This window comes from Pelophylax lessonae, assembly GCF_965119305.1.
Source record: "Pelophylax lessonae genome assembly, chromosome: 12".
Classification (NCBI taxonomy): domain Eukaryota; kingdom Metazoa; phylum Chordata; class Amphibia; order Anura; family Ranidae; genus Pelophylax; species Pelophylax lessonae.
The window spans coordinates 115567819-115589339 of NC_138779.1; the positions used below are offsets into that span (position 1 = coordinate 115567819).

Below are 21521 nucleotides of genomic sequence, written 5' to 3' on the forward strand. Positions count from 1 at the left end.
AGATCTCTGCAGTTCATCCAGAGTGATCATGGGCTTCTTGGCTGCATCTCTGATCAGTCTTCTCCTTGTATGAGCTGAAAGTTTAGAGGGAGGGCCAGGTCTTCGTAGATTTGCAGTGGTCTGATACTCCTTCCATTTCAATATTATCGCTTGCACAGTGCTCCTTGGGATGTTTAAAGCTAGGGAAATCTTTTTGAATCCAAATCCGGCTTTAAACTTCTACACAACAGTATCTCAGACCTGCCTGGTGTGTTCCTTGTTCTTCATGATGCTCTCTGCGCTTTAAACAGACCTCTGAGACTATCACAGTGCAGGTGCATTTATACGGAGACTTGATTACACACAGGTGGATTCTATTTATTATCATTAGTTATTTAGGTCAACTTTGGATCATTCAGAGATCCTCACTGAACTTCTGGAGAGAGTTTGCTGCACTGAAAGTAAAGGGGCTGAATAATTTTGCATGCCCAATTTTTCAGTTTTTTATTTGTTAACAAAGTTTGAAATATTCAATAAATTTCGTTCCACTTCATGATTGTGTCCCACCTGTTGTTAATTCTTCACAAAAAATTACAGTTTTATATCTTTATGTTTGAAGCCTGAAATGTGGCAAAAGGTCGAAAAGTTCAAGGGGGCCGAATACTATCGCAAGGCACTGTATATATATATATATATATATATATATATATATATATATATATATATATATACACACACTGCTCAAAAAAATTAAAGGAACACTTTGAAAACACATCAGATCTCATTGGGGAAAAAATCATGCTGGATATCTATACTTATATGGATTGGGCAATGTGTTAGGAAGGGAAGGATGCCACATTGTTTGATGGAAATGAAAATTATCAACTGACAGAGGGCTGAATTCAAAGACACCCCCAAAATTAAAGTGAAATGATTATGCAGCAGGCTAGTCCATTTTGCTGAATTTTCATTGCAGTGACTCAACATGGTACTCCGCAGTTTGTATGGCCCCCATGTGCTTGTATACATGCCTGACAATGTCAGGGCATGCTCCTAATGAGACGGCAGATGGTGTCCTGGGGTATTTCCTCCCAGATCTGGACCAGGGCATCACTGAGCTCCTGAAAGGCTGAGGTGCAACCTGGCGGCGTCAGATGGACCGAAACATAATGTCCCGGGGGTGTTCTTTTGGATTTAGGTAAGGCGAGCATGGGGGGCCATTCAATGGTATCAATTCCTTTATCCTCCAGGAACTGGCTCCATACTTTTGCCACATGAAGCCAGGCATTGTCGTGCACAAGGAGGAACCCAAGACCTACTGCACCAGTGTAGGGTCTGACAATGGGTCCAAGGATTTCATCCCGATACCTAATGGCAGTCAGGTATCAGTGCCCCTGCCTGCAGCAGCCAAGGAGGAGCTGCCAGGCGCCAAGGAATCACACTACCGGCACCTTAGAAGGACCTAAACCGGGAGACACAGTACAGCTAAGGCAAAATCCATCTTCATCTGAGTGTGGTGACACATCTATGACTATTCCAATTGATGATTTCTGAGCTACCGGGGGTTCCATATATCGTGGTTAACCATTCCTGCTTGTATGACCCATTTATTGTATGGTACCTGGGTCCAATACCTCTGGTAAGCGTAACTTCTACATCTGTGGTGGTGGGCTTGTCACACTGGTAACCACTGACATCTGGATATTTATGTTTGCAATTCTGATTCTTCAATATCTTCACCTGAGCACTATGTTGGAATGGGGACTTATTCTATCTTTTGGATTATTTTTGTCATAATTATGTGGACTTTATTATGAACTTTCACATTTTAACATATATATTTTAATATATACTGTATGTTTATAAATTAGCGCTGCACTTTTACATTTTGATTATGCTTACAATTGTTTGCCCATTGTAGTGCTGGCGGCTTTTTATCTTATGTACACTTTATTGTGTTAGCGCAGTATTGTACGTTTTTATTTCATAATCTACATACACCTATATGTACATAATCTACATACACTATATATTAAAACTTCTCTATTAGGGGTTGTCTCCAGAATTATTAAACCTAAAATAAAATATATATTTTACCTCTCTGGGAATGCAACCATATATTGGAATTAGCCCCAATGCTCCTGACTTTACTTGGGCCTGAGATAACCTTTGTTGAATAGTTTTTAGAAGATATGCCTTAAAATAAGTATAATCAATATACACAAGGAAGATAGTTTTTTTTTTTGACCTTTGCAAGCTAAACTACATATGGCCAACAACTCTTAAACTTTGAATACTGGATGATGCCCACGTGCTTAACAAATGTACCCCCTGGCATTCTCACTAGCATATTCACTGTGCATTGTGTGCCTACAAGTGACCATGGTTGAAGCTGTTTTCTGTTTTAAAAGTGTCCCCCCAAAAGGGGCAAACATAGACTGATGACCCCCTGTCTAAAATTGCAAATGCAAGTTTATATATGCTTATTTTCTAGTCCTTAAATTGATGAGTCCTTATAGGAACTTCATGTGTAAGTACAAAAAGGCTTGAAACCTAAAATTTCATTCAAGCCAGGTGGGTATGTGGCTTTGAATGTATATACCCAACAGTCATCCCATTCCAATATACCAAAACCTGTGCTTAGCGCTAGACAAATCAATTCAATTAAATCCTCCTAACCATGATCAACCTAACAGCAACACTCCCAGACATTTGAAAAACTCAAAACCAAAAATCACATATATATAAAAAAAATGTGTTGCACTGTTTACAATAACCATAAAAGTTTCAGTGTAAACCACAAATAAAAAAATCCCCAAAAGTAATCATTAGTGATGAGCCGAACACCCCCCCCCCCCCCGGTTCGGTTTGCACCAGAAAACTGCGAACAGAGGAAAATTTTGTTCGAACAAACGAACCCCATTGAAGTCTATGGGACCCGAACCATGAAAATCAAACGGCCTCATTTTGAAGGCTTAAATGCAAGTTATTGCCCCAAAAAAGTGTATGGGGGTCCAGGTACTGACCTGGGGAACATGTAGCAATGGAAAAAAGTTTTTAAAAACGCTTGTTTTTAAATGAGCACTGATTTACTGATTTTAATGTGAAACTTAAAGTGAAACTATAAAAATGAAAAATTCCTTCAAATATCGTTCGTGCCTGGGGGGTCCCCTGAATGTGCCTGTAAAGTAGTGCATCTCTACAATGTATGTAGCCTGCTGCAGCAATACTGACATTTCTAAAGCAAAAAAATGTCATGTACAAATATACATACAAATTTCAAAACGCATGTACTTGTTATACGGGTGCAGAAAAATTGGGCCTTGTTTGTTGGTGGTTCCTGAACACCATAACCCCTCACAGTTACTCTTGCTGGGCCCAGGAACAGGCCCTGCTGTTAAAAAATCCATACAAATTTGAAATTGCATGTACTTGTCATACAGGTGCCAAAAATTGGGCCTTTGCTGTTGGTGGTGCCTGAACACCATAACCAAGGCCTCGCAGTTACTCTTGCTGGGTGCAGGAACGGGACCTGCTGGTAAGAATTACATACAAATTTGAAATTGCATGTGCTATACAAGTGCCAAAAATTGGACCTTTGCCGTAGGTGGTGCCTGAACACCGTAACCAAGGCTTCGCAGTTACTCTTGCTGGGTGAAGGAATGGGACCTGCTGGTAAGAATTGCATACAAATTTGAAATTGCATGTGCTATACAAGTGCCAAAAATTGGGCCTTTGCGGTAGGTGGTGCCTGAACACCATAACCAAGGCCTCGCAGTTACTCTTGCTGGGTGCAGGAACGGTACCTGCTGGTAAGAATTGCATACAAATTTGAAATTGCATGGGCTATACAAGTACCAAAAATTGGGCCCTTGCAGTAGGTGGTGCCTGAACAACCGTAACCAAGGCCTCGCAGTTACTCTTGCTGGGTGCAGGAATGGGACCTGCTGGTAAGAATTCCTTACAAATTTGAAATTGCATGTGCTATACAAGTGCCAAAAATTGGGCCTTTGCAGTAGGTGGTGCCTGAACACCGTAACCAACCCCTCACAGTTACTTTTGCTGGGTGCAGGAACGGGACCTGCTGGTAAGAATTCCATGCAAATTTGAAATTGCATGTGCTATACAAGTGCCAAAAATTGGGACTTTGCGGAAGGTGGTGCCTGAACGCCATAACCAAGGCCTCGCAGTTACTCTTGCTGGGTGCAGGAACAGGACCTGCTAGTAAGAACTGCATACAAATTTGAAATTGCATGTGCTATACAAGTTCCAAAAATTGGGCCTTTGTGGTAGGTGGTGCCTGAACACCGTAACCAAGGCCTCGCAGTTACTCTTGCTGGGTGCAGGAACCTGACCTGCCTGTAAGAATTGCATACAAATTTGAAATTGCATGTGCTATACAAGTGCCAAAAATCGGGCCTATGCCATAGTTGGTGCCTGAACACCATAACCAAGGCCTCGCAGTTACTCTTGCTGGGTGCAGGAACGGGACCTGCTGGTAAGAATTGCATACAAATTTGAAATTGCATGTGCTATACAAGTGCCAAAAATTGGGCCTTTGCCATAGGTGGTGCCTGAACACCGTAACCAAGGCCTCACAGTTACTTTCTATTCCTATAGGTCTGTGATGCCTATAGAATGTTCCACAACTGAGCAATGAATACTCTAGCTGATATCTGAAGTGATCTCTATTCCTAGAGGTCTGTGATGTCTATAGAATGTTCCACAAATGAGCAATGAATACTCTGGCTGATATCTGAAGTGATCTCTATTCCTAGAGGTCTGTGATGCCTATAGAATGTTCCACAACTGAGCAATGAATACTCTGGCTGATATCTGAAGTGATCTCTTTTCCTATAGGTCTGTGATGCCTATAGAATGTTCCACAACTGAGCAATGAATACTCTAGCTGATATCTGAAGTGATCTCTATTCCTAGAGGTCTGTGATGCCTATAGAATGTTCCATAACTGACCAATGAATACTCTGGCTGATATCTGAAGTGATCTCTATTCCTAAAGGTCTGTGAATATTATAGAATGTTTGAGAAACTGACCGATGAACAATACTCTGACTGATATCTGATGTAAAGAAAGAAAGCTCTCCCTACCTCACACAGGAACCTGGCCCGCCCTACACTGCTACTCACTCACTGGCGCTATACTGTCTGATATGATGTAAAGAAATAAATCTCTCCCTACCTCACACAGGAACCGGGCCCTCCCAATACTGCTAGGAATGTCTCTCTGCACTGTCTGACTCCAAAAAAAAAAACTTCTCTCTCCCTGCCTCAATTGCGTGCCTGTCCCTGTCTCATCGCCAGCACAATGACACTACATGCTGCGGCTGTGCGAGCAGCCTTTATGTAGTGTGGGGCGTGTACTTGGCCCCTGAGCCATGATTGGATAAAGGCAGCCTGCCTTTAGTCCAATCATGGCAGAGATCGCGCGTGCAGTGCATTATGGGAAACTCAAATTTCCCGCGAAGAAGCACATTTATTTGTCATTCAACGACCAATGTTTGAGTCGAACTGAGCCTCAACTCAAATTCGAAGCTCATCCCTAGTAATCATGCAGGAAAGTCCACTGTGATAAAATACACTCTTGCTAACGTTTCACCACATCCAGTGCTTGCACGACCACCTGTGTTACCTTACGGGAAAGTAAACCTTCATTGCAAAAGAGTTCCTACAAAGTTTTCAACTAATCCCAGGCTGGAATGACTGACTCATGCCCTTAAGATGATAACAGCCACAAGCAGTACCTAATCTCCTAATGCTGGCCTTGGGCAAGATGGATAGCTCTCTCCTCAGCATACAGCAATATTTATCACAAGGCACACTATAAGATCCCCAGTGCAGAGAGGAACAAAGAAAACCATATAGTGTAGCATTTCTTGCTTAAATATTTTTTAAACCATGCATATATACTCACTAAATGTGGAAAAAGATAATGGACAGCTTATTTAAAACCAACGCCCGTCCAAGCCTGAGTGATGACACTAATTTGTTTCATCCCCTAAGACGCTTTCCGAGGGAAGATATGGTTTATTAGTTAAAGCGGAATACCGGGCACAAAAACATTTTTTCAATGAACATACCCCCGGGACAGTCAGGGCTAGTACATTCCACAATGGCTAGCCTCTGATCTGTCCCGGTTCGCACTTACCTGCAAGAAGAAATACTCACTTATAAAATTTCTTCTCCAGCGTTGCCATCTCTGTTGTGGGCAGCTGAAGCCAGCGCAATCCTCTTCTGCGTCCTCTTCCATGTCTTCTTCTCCCAAAATGCGCCTGCACCGGCCCCTCTCGTCACTTCCGGTGCGGCGCAGCATTCCTACACAGCTTCTGGGCATGCCCAGAAGCTGTTTAGCAGGGAATGCGGCGTCGCACCGGAAGTGACGAGCGGGGCCGGTGCTGTCGCATTGATTCCTGGGAGCGATGACGTTCAGCTCCCAGGAATCATTGCAAAGCGGAAGAGACGGCGCGGGCCGTGCGGCCGAGGGAGGAAGTGGAAGAGAGGTGAGTATTTTCTTTCTTCAATTACAAAAAATCCTAACTACCCATTTCTGTTTCAGCTGAAGAAGAGCAAGCGGATGGCCACAAAATCGATTGGGTCAATTTTGTGCCCGGAACTCTGCTTTAAGCCAGCCATAGACATTTTGAATCTCGGCCAGTATGGCAGGGACCAGCTGAGATTCGGACCATGTATTAGCAGGCTGATTGTACCCAAGTCAAATCCATCAATCAACTTGGGTACAACCAGCATGTTATATTTTTAGGATGTGATTATTGTCTGTGGCAATTTCAGAAAATCGTATCACCTATGGCCTGCCCTAATCAGAGAGACTGCTACCAGTAAACTTTTACACACAATCCCTTACTCTAGTAGTTAGTACTCCTGCCATATCCACCAAGTATTTTTACTGTCTAAAAGGATTAAAACAACAATTCAGGTAGTATAAAAAGTGAATTTCATTTAATTTCAAACCCAAAGAAAAGGAACAAAAAATAAACAAATTCATGTAAATCAAACAATAGCACAATAGATAATGTACTTTGAACTTTTTACAAACATAAGAATGTAAAAGTTCTAAGATGCTTCTTCACATTCTGAAATTTGTATTACTACTTTATTTACATTTGAATTCAAAGGGTGTAAGATAGCTGAACCACAGCAAATCATCATCTAAGGAATGCCTTTTTCATTAAACAAAAATCAAAAACAGTTTTCATGGGTCATCAGCTAGGAAGCTGACATCTTCCGTCCTTCCAGACTGTTGTCATGTGGAAATATTTGAACAGCAAACATATTTATTTCCTTAACATGCTTATGCACAGCCCCTAGTAACTGTGAGATGCATATGTGGGTTTTGGAATTTTTGGAGAGCCAAGCGGGCATGTCGGTAACAAATAGCGAATAGCAAAGATAATAAACCCCTTTTAGAACCAAGAAGATCAAAAGCATGTTATATCCAAGGGAAAGTACTATTTGTACCATCTGAATAGAAAGTTTTTATTTATATATATATATATATATATACATATACACTATATTTTTTAAGAGGAATTTTGTCTCTAGTCTTCTCTGTGTCAAATACATTATTTGCTATCTAACTTTCTAAATAAAATGACACTGCTTTGCCATCCTACACTGAAAAGGTTTTGTAGTATGAATATATGTTTATTACTTATGTAAATTCTTTTACTAATATTATACATATATTCATATTTACATCAACAAAGCCTAAAGTGCATAAAAGAGGTAGCAACATTGAACAATTTTCAACACATTAACATACAAGACAATCTGAAAAGGTAAATATAACAAAAAATAAATAAATACAAATTTCTTCTGCATCTTTGATGTGAAATTATAATTTTGCATTTATATGGGTTTTCTAGATAGATAGCTTTTTGTAACTTTTGCTTAACAACTTCCCACAAACCGACGTACTTGTACGTCAGCTTGCAGAAGAGGTTGTACCATGATACTGTCTGCAGCTGCAGGCATCAACCTGGTACTGTTTTTTAGAGCCGGCGGTCGGCTTTTAGGAGATAACAGCTAATGCGGCTCAGCAGCCGCTTACCCATTATCCCAGCGAGCAGGAGGGAACGTCCCCCCCTCTTCCACCTTCCTCAGCTCTGCCTGATTCTCCCGTCCCACCTGGAGACCCAAGCAACCAGGCAGCACATCCACTGGCTGGTTGGAGTCCTGAACAAAGCCGGATTCAGCTTCTATTGGGTCTCCGATCATGTAACCCGGAAGTGACGTCACAACATCACTTCCAGTTTACTCAGCTGCCAATGGCGCCGATTTAAAAAAAAAATATCAGTATTCAAAAATGCAGATTTCGGCATTTTGAATTCATTGAAGTACAATGGAGGGGTCTGGGGTTATTTTTGACCCCCCAATCCCTCCGTAAAGAGTACCTGTCACTGCCTATTACTGTCACAAGGGATGTTTACATTGAATTTGTGACAGCAATAAAAGTGATCAGATTTAAAAAAAAAAAAAAGTGCTAAAAAAAACTGAAATAAAATAAATAGAAACAAAAAAATTAAAGTGCCCCGTTGCCATGAGTTTGCACACTAAAGAAAACACATATGTAAGTCGCTCCTGCAAATGAAAACGGTGTTCATATCACACATGTGCGTTATCGCCGTGATCGTCAGAGCAAGAGAAATAATTCTAGAAAAATACATCCTCTGTAACTCTAAACTGGTAACCAACCACTAAAAATGTTTGAAGCATCGCCTATGAAGATTTTTAAGTATTGTAGTTTGTTGCTATTCCATGAGTGTGCGCAGTTTTAAACCTTAACATGTTTGGTATCAATTTAATCAGCATGACATTATCTTTCATTATATAAAAAAAATTGTCTAGTTTTTTTCTTAATGCAGTGAAATGTATTTTTTCCCCAAAAAATTGCATTTGAAAGACCGCTGTGCAAAGACCGCTGTGCAAATACCGCATGACAAAAAAATATTGCAATGACCACCAATTTATTCTCCAGAGTCTTTGCTAAAAATATATATATATACTGTTTGAGGGTTCTAAATAATTTTCTAGCAAAAAATACAAATTTTATTTTATAAACAACAAGTGTCAGAAATAGGTTTGGTCCTTAGGTGTACCTGTGTGCATAAATTATTTATTATATAGAGGTTATTCAGGTAAAATTAGTAATTAGTATTAGATTTGTTATCTTCAACTTTAAATATTCTAAAAATTAATAGACAAAAGTATGAAAAATGTGTTTATTCTTACAAGATGTAATGAACATTTAATATGCTCCACAGATTGTTTGGTGAGTTTCCTGCACTAGGGAGCCATCTAATTATTGAGTACTGAAGACATGAGAATTTTAATTCAGTTTGTAAAACTAACCTTTATTGACATTTCATTCCTGTTTTCACATTACACGGTTTGCCTAAAAGATAGATAAGGAAGCAGTACTGGTACGCATTCCTAATTAACCAGGTACTCAGGTTACCATTTACTACAAATTTGCAAAAATCAGATTCACTCTGTAACAATTAACACTGAAAACAGTAAACGATACTAATCACGGGGTAGCAAGTATAATTGAAGCAAAATGACCTATGAAGATATTGAGATAACATGCTCTCTGAGCTGCTAAGGAAAGGAAAGCGACAAGCCTAATTCACATAACTGCTTAAAATGTGTTTTATACCTCCCTTTTATTTAATTAATCAATTGGTGAATGTCTATACGTTTTATAATTTCTATAAATAATTTGAGCATACTTAAGAAATACTTTTTTTTAGAACCCCCCTGGTGTAAAACAACTTATACTCCTAAATACACTGTAAGTAAAAAAGACTGATAGTTGTGACTTGAATATTCTGGGCAATAGCAAATGTTTACACTTAATTACAAAGTTTGCAGGTTATTAGTCAGATTTAGTGATAAAGAAACTATGCAAGGGTATTACATTAACAGTTTTACTATGTTATTGTACTAAAAAGAGAAATATAATTCTATCCATTTTGTTCTAAATGTAGTTTTGTACATCTTAATATATTTTTTTTTATTCTATTCTATTCTATATAGCAGTATTGTATTATGTGGCCCTTTACAGCAGTGTATAAAATAATTATGCATTGTTATCAAAAAGACATGAGGTAAGAGAAACCTCGCAATCCAATAGCCATCCACTTATACATCAAATAAATTCACCTTATCATACAAAAATTAAACCTATAATTGATCATTTGCACATATGCCAGTAAATATCCAAAACATTCTACAAAAAACACATTGTAAAACAGTTGACATAAATGGTAATTTAATACATTTGAATATTTTACAAGCTACTATCATGACATAGCCCTTCCTCAGGCACTCTCTTAATTTGGGATAATTCACTAATGGATAAATGTTGTAAACCAGCTGTATAAACGTACTTGGGCATCAATCTCCTAATCGTGTTAAAGATAAGTTTCCTTTTTAATAATATTATTGGCCACTCAAACCAAACAGTGATTTGTTGCTCTTGTGAATTTTTTTTATTAGAAAATTAGCACTTTAATGTCTATTGTGTTATGTTTTCACTGGATGCACAGTTTTTCCTAACCAAATACTGGCAATCGTTGTTTGTGTCTTCCTATTGTATTGACCTGTGTTACTTTTAAACTTTTTATACAGGAAAATCTCATAGTCTAAACAATTTCATTCTGTATTCTTGCCCTGTTTTCAAAATGTTTAAATAAAGAAAGCCTACATTTTATGATGTCTGATTTTTTATTTTTTTTTTTGTAACCTATTTGAATTATAATTATATAGTGAATTTTATATTGAAATATTGAAAATATTATTTCCTTTTTCCCAAGAACAAGACATAATGACAGCCAAAGTAATCATTTATTATTACATTGCTATTGTAATAGTTTTAAAGAAACTATTCTGGGAAATTTGAAGGTGACAATATTATATTTACATTTTTTATAAGTGGGTGGCGTAAAATGTTTTAGTTAAAGTGCATCTGCTCTTTGGCAATTCAGGATATTGTAACAGGTTCACTGGATGGTTTAACTGTTTCCCTACCAGGACCTCATGAAATATCTGGTGACCCAGGTATGGAAAGAGTGTTGTAAGTAACCAATCAGCAAGCCCAAAGACTGTGACATGGTGGAGGTATAAGTTCCTTAACCATGTTTAAATTCTAACATATAACCAACCCAAAACATAAAAACATACAAATCTTAATGGAACATGCAACAGGGGAAAAAGGAAGGTAAGAATCAGAAGCCAAGGGATGATCTATTCAGCAAACATGTACTTGTCTTCCTAATGTCTAAAGGTTGACCATGCCTGAAAATAAATTATTGCAAGATAGCAGCAGATTTAGAGTGGTCAAATAAAAATTTCATTTTGTGTGGGGTGCAATTGATCACCACTGAGTAATTTTTGAGCAGATCTGGTAAACTGGAAACATTTTCAACAATTAGCTTTTATATTTGATAATGCAGCAGACATAAGCCATTGCCACAACAAACTGTCCCAAAGGCAGTAATAGAGAACTTACTTGACATGTAGTAAATAATAGATTTATTTTTCAAAAGTTTGGTAAAAAAGACTCTTTCCAAATATTTAAAGTACGTCTTAAACCAAAACTTTTATTCATTTTTGATAGAGTAGTGAAAGATTAGAACTTCAGTCATATTATATTGCAGATGTACCTACTTGCTGTAGCCTGGTGCTGGGGAGATTCAACCTCTCTATCTGTCCTGTGAACATTGTCACCAAGACAGAAAGTGATGGGAAATATACAATTTTACAGTTGTCATTGGAACAGGGGGTAAGGAGGAAATCTTTCAGGGGGAACACCTGTTAACTACTGTCTAATGTTAAATTTAGTGGCCTCCTTTTAGTATTAGATTTATAACCTGTTATTGTTGTAGCAATAGAAATGTTTAGGACTGAATTCGAGGCCACCTTTGCAGGAGGGCTAGCCCCACAATTTAAAGGTAAAATGCAAATTTTTGTCTAAAGTACCTTTATATGCAATTTTACTTACCTAGTCATCACCCCAGGCGTCCTCTTCACCATGCAAATGGTTACCCAAACCATTCAGAGTTTTCAGGACTCTCTTCTGTTGTCATCACATACATTGTTGGACCAGCAGTTCTGCATTTTAGGTGAGGGCCCACCCACCATCTGGAACATCAAAGGGAAGTGGAGTTTTATTTACCTTACCCATTGCTCACCCACCGGCTGCTGGGTTAACAATGTGTAAGGTAAATAAAACTGCCTTTTAACAGTACCCTAAACACACACACGCAAGGGTGAGTTTACATTTTTCCTAGAGTTCAACTTTACCATGTTTCTATAAGCCAGTAGGTACAGAACAAAACTGTGCAATAAAAGACAAAGGAAAAAGCGCACAGCCGCCCTAGCATAAAACCGTTTTATTAGATAAATGCAACAAACTCAAGTTAAGGATCTGCGCATGGACTGGTAAAGTTTTTCTTTCTCTACAGACTAAAACTGTCAGGTTACAAAACAATTGAAAATCATACATGCACAGGAAAAGTACAAGTCACACTGAACACACTGAGGGTTGATTTACTAAAGACAAATAGACTTTGCTCTTTGCAAGTGCGCTTGCACGCATTTTCCCCAAAGCCTAGTGAATGAGGTAAAGCTTCACTTTGTAAAGATTACCCAATCAGGTGTAAGGAAGATAAAAAAAAATTCTTGAACATGATTGAGTGATGGAAACCAGCAGAACTTCACCACATTCACTAAGCTCTGGGGAAAATAAGTGTAACTGCACTTGCAAGGTGCACAGTCTATTTGTCTTTAGTAAATCTTTGTGTAACTGTGTACAGCTTATTACAATAATTAAAATGATTATCATTGACAAAACTATTACAGGTGCATGTTCCTTCTGCAGCCTTCTGCTTTATATACTAGCTTTGAACCTCATCTAGTAAAGGTGAGGTGAAATGCAGTAAAGTGAATTGAAAATGTATTCAGTTTAGCAATCCCAACCTGTGATTTTAAAAAAAGCTTCTCTGTATCTTTGAATGTTTGAAATTATTACATTACTAAATCAGGCCCACCATATCTGTTTACTACATTAGAGATTTCTAGGGAAAAATCTCCATAGCTTGGGACTTTCAATGGACACCAGTATCAGTTAGCAAATAATGTTTATACTACCAATGCAAGTATGATGTATTTTGTTTTATTTCCAAATTAAATTCATGTAAAGTGCTGAGTAGCCTGGAAGTATAAATCTCTAGTATTTCTTTGGTTGCCTTTAAAAGCAAGTTGGTTTGATTTTGATTGGCTGATTTTGACATTGATACAACACGGACAACAACAAGAATGCAACTGTGATTTATCAACATAGGCACTTATGAAAAATACATGCTGTATGCTTTGGAAAATATTTGTCCTGTGTTAAGAATATGCTGCTTTTATGGAAGTATCCTGCATGTTTACAAAAGCTACATTTATTTCCCTAGTTGATTTATTAAGTAATAATCTGAAAGAATTCAACTATTTATTTTATGTACAACTCTGTAAAAAGAAGCAGAACATGAACTGTAGGTTGTACTTTAGTAGAAAAAAATATATTTTTTAAATATTTTATTTTATTATTATTTATTTTGATATTATTATTCTCATACTGATTTATCAAATCACATTTAGAGAATTATGCAGATGCAGCTAATTTCTGAGAGCAGGAAGTATTTAGCTTTCGGGGAAAGTTTTAAAAAATGACAAGTCAACTGGAATATGTCTGTGCAGCATCAGCTCCTATTTACTGAGAGTATGAATAATTGTAATATCTGTAAAATGAAAGTCTCCTGACCTAGTGTGTTACCATGCACACATTGAGAATATTAATATGCTTTATATGCGTGTTATTTCTTTTCAACTCCCCTGGAGCCAATTGTGATGGAACATTTGTATGTGTTAAAACTAAGTTATAGTAATGATAAATCATCTGTACTTTCCAGTAATGATTTTGATGAAGCATAAATTAAGAAAATATAATTTTTCAAATGGCAAAGAATGGTACAATAATAACAGATTCACAACTGATAAATATTACATTTTTAACATTGCAACTGTAATTTGTTTTTTTTTTTTATCTATTGCACAGTTTTACTATTTAATGGCACACAAAGTAGAACACAGTGTTAGCACTGTCATACACTATTGTTTATTAGATAACTTTAAATAGGTCTAGGCCAACCACACTTATATAGTTTATATCCAAAAGCCTTAAACACTTTTCACCTAACATTTATTCCATATTTAAAGTAAAGTAATTTTCTGTTTTCCCCATATGTACAGCAGCATCTTTGCTCAATCTGCAAAAAAAGCAGCAAAGAAAAAATAAATAAATAAATAACCATTTGAGTTAAGAACTGCTCCTATTAGAAGGATATTGGTCTCTAAAGGCCCATCGCTGAAATATTTCATACACAGCAAGTCTTTCACATGATTAGACCATAATTAATCAGATTTTGCAACAATCCCTCAATGTTTGGTGAGCCATATAAAACAATGCTGTATATTATTAGTGAAAAGGGTTGATGCTTCCCATCCCGTGCATTGTAGAGATGCACGCAAATAAAAGGAATAATTTTATCTATTTCATTTTAGACAGAAATCCTCTATTTACTAATATGTCAGGTCTCAAACCACCATAACACATCCTGTCCAGAACAATTTTTAGTTTGCTTCTATTGGTTTTTACTTTTCATGTTTGTTATTCCTTCTCCTTACTATTAGAAGGTGGGATGAGATTTAGGTAAACTCATTGATTTTTTGGTCTTTCTTTTTTCCACTAACAAAGTAGATTGCAGTAATTTGTGGAGAAAATATCACAAAACTATTGACTTGAAAGAAATATGTGCTATAGTACTTACAATTTTCTCTTAGCCCACTTGCAAAGCCCCACAATTACCTGTTTAGCTTTCCAGTGAAGTCAGCCTAATGCAGCTGATGTTGAGGCAATGCTGCTGCACTGCCCTGAATTCAGAACAGAGTTGCCACTCTCAAGTAGAATGTGTCTGCTTGCACTACAGTAAGATGAAAAATGTTTTGTGAGGGTGTTGCTATAGGCATTGTCACTGCTGCTTCACAAGCTTGGCCACAAATAATCCTGCTCATTGCTTTCTAGATTGACAGAATTGCCTCTGTTACGGAAGCCTTCCCACTGTTAAGCCGGCCATACATGGGTTGAATCCCAAAATAATTTTCTTTCAGGAATCAGAAATGTTGTGTGTTTTGTTATCATCCAATGGTGCCAAACAGTTTTAGCACCACTTAAAAACATCTGTAAAAAAATTATCACACCTAAGCCTATGCCCTAACCATTGATCTTTCCTTACAATTGAACCCAGAGTCTACCCCACCCTCGGCAACCTTCAACCTTAACTCAACCAATATATTGGTCTTCTACACAGATATCCATTATATGTTAAACTATCATGCTGATACTAGTGACAATAGTTTTAAAATATACATGATGCCAAACCTTTTTTCATTAGTTTCAGATAGAGAAGGGAAGTTAAAAGTCCCTATCGGTTTATTTTTTACTGCCCGTGTTCCACTGCAGAGATTTCCCTTCACTTTCTGTCTTACAGACCTAACAGGAAATGAAAGGAAATCTCTCAAGGGGAAGAAAATGTCCATCCTAAAGGGCTGACATGTGAACAGGTTTACCCACAGAATGGTTTTCCTGTAGCTCTTGCCCTGATAACAACTTCATTTTTTTCTTAATTTCCTTTTCTTATCCCACTCAGTGACAATAGTCAGCAGGTCAAACAGAGTGTGAATCTCCCCAGCCAAGACACAGACAGCAAAAAAATAAATTGACCAAGGTTCTAACTCTTCCCTACCATATCCAAAAGGATAAAAACTGTAACTGCACAATAAAAATGCCAAACTGCCCGCAGTAAAATTCAGTCTACAGTTGATCAGTTGTGCAATTGTTCTAATGAAGGCTACGCAAACGTGGGGAGAACATGTGAAATCCATACTTTGACGATCCTGATGACTTTTAAATTCAATATCTCAGTGTTGCATTGAGACATTATGCTTCAGTTTGATATGTTATACTCATTATAATTCGACCAAGCCTTCAATTTCACCTCATGTTGCTACAGAAAATAATTTTTGTGGCCGGGAATCTTCTTTTCTTTTCAGGTCAGAGCTCATGCATATCTCTTTCTATAAATTGATTTGCTCGCAGGATTCTCCCATCATTAATTAGAAATTAGTTAACTTTTCAAAGGATTTCCAACATACCAATCATTCAAATTTGATGGCCACATGAAAATCGGCCGTTGCTGCAGCCTACTAATTTCTGAAATCTGAAAGAAAATTCTTAGATACGATTTTTCGTAAGAAAATTTTTTTTGAATTTGAACTATGTATGATCTGCTTTGGCTGCAGTGTCTAAGGGGGGGACTGTTTGAGACATAAATGAAAGAGGATTTGGCTCAGTCATGGAAATAAAGAAGGATTTTTGATACTTTATGATGCTTATAAATCATAAGTTAACGTAATATCATGTGTTACTTGTTTAGACTGTCATACAGGAGCCTTCAGTTTTACTTTAATTTTGCTGGCCCCAGAGTGTTCAGACTGATACTAATTTCCAAGATCCCAAATACACTGTTACATTGTTGCATATTATGGAAAAAAGCTCCATATAATTTATGTCTATTGTGGAATAAAATCATGGTTCATACCTTAATTTATTTTATCATTTAATTCTTGTTCTCTGATAAGGTTGGTGGCACCATGTTTAATATCTAAGCCACTCACACATAAAGCACTGAACAACGGATCAGTGCAATATATCAAACTAAAGCATAATGTCTCAATGCAACACTGAGATATTGAAGTTGAAAGTCATCAGGATCCTAAATCATGGTTTTCACATGTTCTCTCCACTTTTGCATGTCCTTCATTGAACAACTACACAACTGATCAACTGCATACTGAATTTTACTGCCGTCATTTTGACATTTTTATTGTGCAGTTACAGTTTTTATACTTTTGGATATGGTAGGGAAAAGTTAGAACCTTGGTCAAATTTATTTTGCTGTCTTTGTCTCGGTTGGGGAGATTCACACTCTGTTTGACCTGTTGACCATTGTCACTGAGTGGGATAGTGAACTGAAATTCAAATACAATTTTAGTTGTTACCAGGGCAAGAGCTACAGGAAAACCCTTCTGTGGGTAAACTTGTTCATGTGACAGCTCTTTAATATGGAAACTTTCTTCCCCTTGAGAAATTACCTTTCATTTCCTGTTGCGTCTGTAAGACAGAAAATGAAGGGAAGTCTCTGCAGTGGAACATGGGCAGCAAAAAATAAACTGATAGGAGCCTTTAACTTCCCTACTCTATCTGAAACTAAGAAAAAAAGTTTTGGCATTATGTTTACTTTAAAAAGTTTGACACTAGTATCAGCATGATAGTTTAACAGATAGTGGGTATCGGTGTAGAAGACCAATGTAATAGTTGGGTTAGGGTTTATGGTTGCCGAGGGTGGGGTAGACTAAGGGTTATATTGTAAAGGAAGAGGAATGGTTAGGGCATAGGGTTGGGTGTGATCATTTTGTTTACAGATGTTTTTAAGTGGTGTTAAACTGTTTGATCAAAAAACCAGTAGCAATTTTAATTTCATGAAAACTAAAATACTGGGCTTTTTATTTGACATCCTCCAAAACTTTCTTCTGAGCATTTTTGTAATTAATGTATAAGACGTTAACCTCTAATTTAATAATTTAAATATATATATGCTATATATCGTCCTAAGCGATAGATAGAAAAACCCACATTTATGATCCCATATAGTTTTTTTTTTTTTTTTACATTTTATGAAGAAGAAGAATAATAGAGACTTCAAGAGAACTGACCCTTTTATTGGCAGCAGACACCTTGCAGAGCAGTACGGGCAGCCTGGGATTACAGAATTGATGTTGCTGACTATGTTAGAGTCCAGTGCCCTTATGTAACTGTCATCCTCTTTCCATTTGAAAAGACTCAGTGCTTGAGTTACAAAAATAGGATGTTAAAGATTTGGAATGTTTGCCAAGTTTAAAGAGAATTGAAACCTTTGAATTCAAAGGGGCTGTCCCGCTTACACTACTGTACATTTTCTCAGGCAGAAAACGAATGTGAGGACATGCAAGAGACATTTATACCAGGAAAACAAGACCATTTCTGAGGTCGCTTTTTGTGTTACCAAGTTACGGAACATTGTTCTGAATGATCGACTGTGAAATCACGGTGTTACTGGGTGTGCTTCACACAACCACAACGTAAAACCAGAGCTCATCTTTAGGACCATTCTTTCTAATAATGTATTCTGTTTTGCATCACTGGCTGTTTATGCTGTTTTGCCTCACTTAGTCTGAATTGTATTTCCGCTACCGTGGTGAAAATTAAAATAACTGCATGTGAACCAGGGAAATGACTGGTTACCATGAAATGAGAGATTAATACTTATGATGTGTCAAGGAAAACTTTTGAGATGAGCTGTAGTAGGTCATTCTATGGGATGATCTTACTATCACTTATGGATTCTATGCATGGCATAAATAAAGGGATGTACATTTAAGGAAAGAGCAGATAATGCTAATTCTTTTATTCTACACAATTCAGGCACACAATCTGTAACATTATAATGTCATGGGTATATTTAATAATCCATTTCTATGTACACCTTTCATTGTTTATACTGTACCCAAGTAGGTTAAAGTTAGAATTTACAATACATGTAGAATTCAGATTTCACAATTCAGGTGCACTGCTACTGTTTGATATAGTTTAGTTTACACTTTAATATTGAAATGATTCATTTACTTGTCAATTTTTCATTTCCAATCAATAATAAACTTCTTTTTTATTTTCTAACTGTTGATATTTTATCTGTTTAGCTGTATTTTTTATTTTTTTTATTTTGCACTGTTGAAACTTTAAATATTTCCATTGATTTATTGTACTTAAAGTATATAGATTTTTTTATAGCATAACTCTGTGTGATCATAATAAAAAATATACTTAGCAATCATTTTTGCCTTAGCACATAAATATACTGAATATATTCACAGTTGTAGTCCACAGTCCTGTGCCTGGAATTCCAAGCACAAACATCGTTCCAGCACCTCTCATTCATAACAACTCTATTTGATTAGGCAGCAATACAAGCTTTCCAAACACTAGTCTAGTGACTGTTTACCATGGTTCTCCCTTTGAAGCTTGGACATTGCCTGCCCATTGCAGTTAATATGTAAACTAATAAAATCAAGTTTCCAAAACCTTTAGCCTTAAAAGGATTACCAAAAAGCTTTGCGTTGGTTCACAAATTAGCCCATGTTTGGTGGAAAAAAAAAAAACGAGAACATTTAAAACAATAGAATTTACATCATTCTAGTGAACATGCAAATACAGAATATAAATGTATAGGGATATTAAGTGTTTTTTTTTTTTTATTTGTCACGTAAAAAATGGCTAATTAATACAAGTTTTTCTATTGGTAGATGTGCAAAAGCAACCGTTCGTGCGTATAAGCAACCCTGCTACATTTCTGCTAGTAAGTATCAAAATAATAGATATTACCTTGCTTTATTTTTTAGGTAAATAAAACAGATAATTTAAATAGAGACGCGAATTATTCTAAATAGAGTGTCTATTTTAAATATAAAATAAATATAACACAGATAGATAGATAGATAGATAGATAGATAGATAGATAGATAGATAGATAGATAGATAGATAGATAGATAGATAGATAGATAGATAGATAGATAGATAGATAGATAGATAGATAGATAGATAGATAGATAGATAGATAGATAGATAGATAGATAGATAGATAGATAGATAGATAGATAGATAGATAGATAGATAGAAAAAATGGATAAAGTGAGGCAACATGATTTTATCAGTCCTGTCAATAGAGTACCTATTTTAAATATAAAATAATTATAACACAAATAGATATATAGATAGATAAATAGATAGAAAACATGGTAAAGTGGGGCAACAGGATTTTATCAGTACCGTCAAACAGGATTTTATCAGTACCGTCAATATAGTGTATATTTTAAATTTAAAATAAATTTAAAATAAATATAACACAAATAGATAGATAGATAGATAGATAGATAGATAGATAGATAGATAGATAGATAGATAGATAGATAGATAGATAGATAGATAGATACATAGATACATAGATAGATACATAGATAGATACATAGATATTTGGTGAATAATTAAACACCATTCAAGATTTAAGCCAATAGTGTAAATTTCCTTATGTTATAAAAATATATAAAATATGGCCATTATACTTAAAGGAATATATATATATATATATATATATATATATATATATATATATATATATATATATATATATATATATTCCTTTAAGTATAATGGGCATATTAGTTAATACCCATGAAGTTTTATTTTGTTTCTTAATTTTAAATTTATGAATTTGTATTGCACCCTGAAAGCCATTCAGTTAAAAAAAAAAAAAAAAACACCGTAGCTTTGTTTGTTAGTCAACATTGTGATTAATAGAACTTCTTAAAGAGTAAAGTAATTACAACCTCCTCTACTTCCAGAGTGATAAATATCTCACTTATAATAGATTTACAAACAGGCAGGTTATTAGCATAGATTTATACAGTGATGTATGTTTTGGAAAACATTAACCAAATCTCATTGAAGCAACCACTCAATAAAAAGCGTTAATGATTCCTCTCCACCTTTAAAAGGTGTGTGTATGAGTGCACAAAGTTTTGTCTCTCCAGATTTATTTAAGTGAAAAGAAAGTGCTTCACATGCAATTAACTCCGACTTCTTTACTGTGGCGTGAAAACAGGACAGACACTGCTTATTCAGGACTTAGACAAGAAGGAGTTAACAGCAACAGGCAGGAAAAAAAAAAAGATCCAACAAATAAACACAGCTAAAAAGTATATTCTTGGCAGCAAACATCATGGCAAAGTCCGCGTTGTCACTTACCATTTTGCTGACATCTGCTTTCATTGAAATGTTGAGATTTTAGTGGTTTTAATTTTCTCTCATTTGGTTTAAATCACCCATATCTGTGCTATGAGTTCAGGACAGAACATTTCCCTCCCTCCTGCATCTCTGGAAGCATGTCTGACACAGCTTAGGCTCTGGATGGATGGGTGTAGTGGATAGACTTGAAATGTGTATTCCTTTTCTAGGCACAAATGTTTGAAGAGCTCAACCTATTGAGGAGGGTTTGTTTTATTTGATACTGGGGTTGGATGGTAGTACCATTCAGAGGCACAAAAGTAATTGCATCACAGGAGGGACTGGGTGGAGTTCTAGCTGTGTGTGTCTGTGTAAGGGGGGGGGTGATACTGAAAGAGGAAGACAGATGGGGAACACTAGTATAGGTGATGGTTTTGTAAATATACTGTTGGGAGAATGAGCTCATGTCAGCTCCATAATTCCCGGTTGACTGAGCCATATGCTTGTCGGTCCAGACACTGT

General features: G+C 36.5%; 1 protein-coding gene across 1 annotated transcript in view; it reads right to left on the reverse strand.

Annotated features, from left to right (window-relative positions):
• LOC309568124 (netrin-1-like) overlaps positions 1-21315 on the reverse strand; it is a 169967-nt gene extending 148652 nt beyond the window's left edge. The window contains exon 1 of the mRNA XM_082273727.1: positions 21021-21315. The gene's annotated coding sequence lies outside the window, so the exon portion shown is untranslated. The remainder of the gene's footprint in view (positions 1-21020) is intronic.
• Positions 21316-21521: the final 206 nt, after the last annotated feature.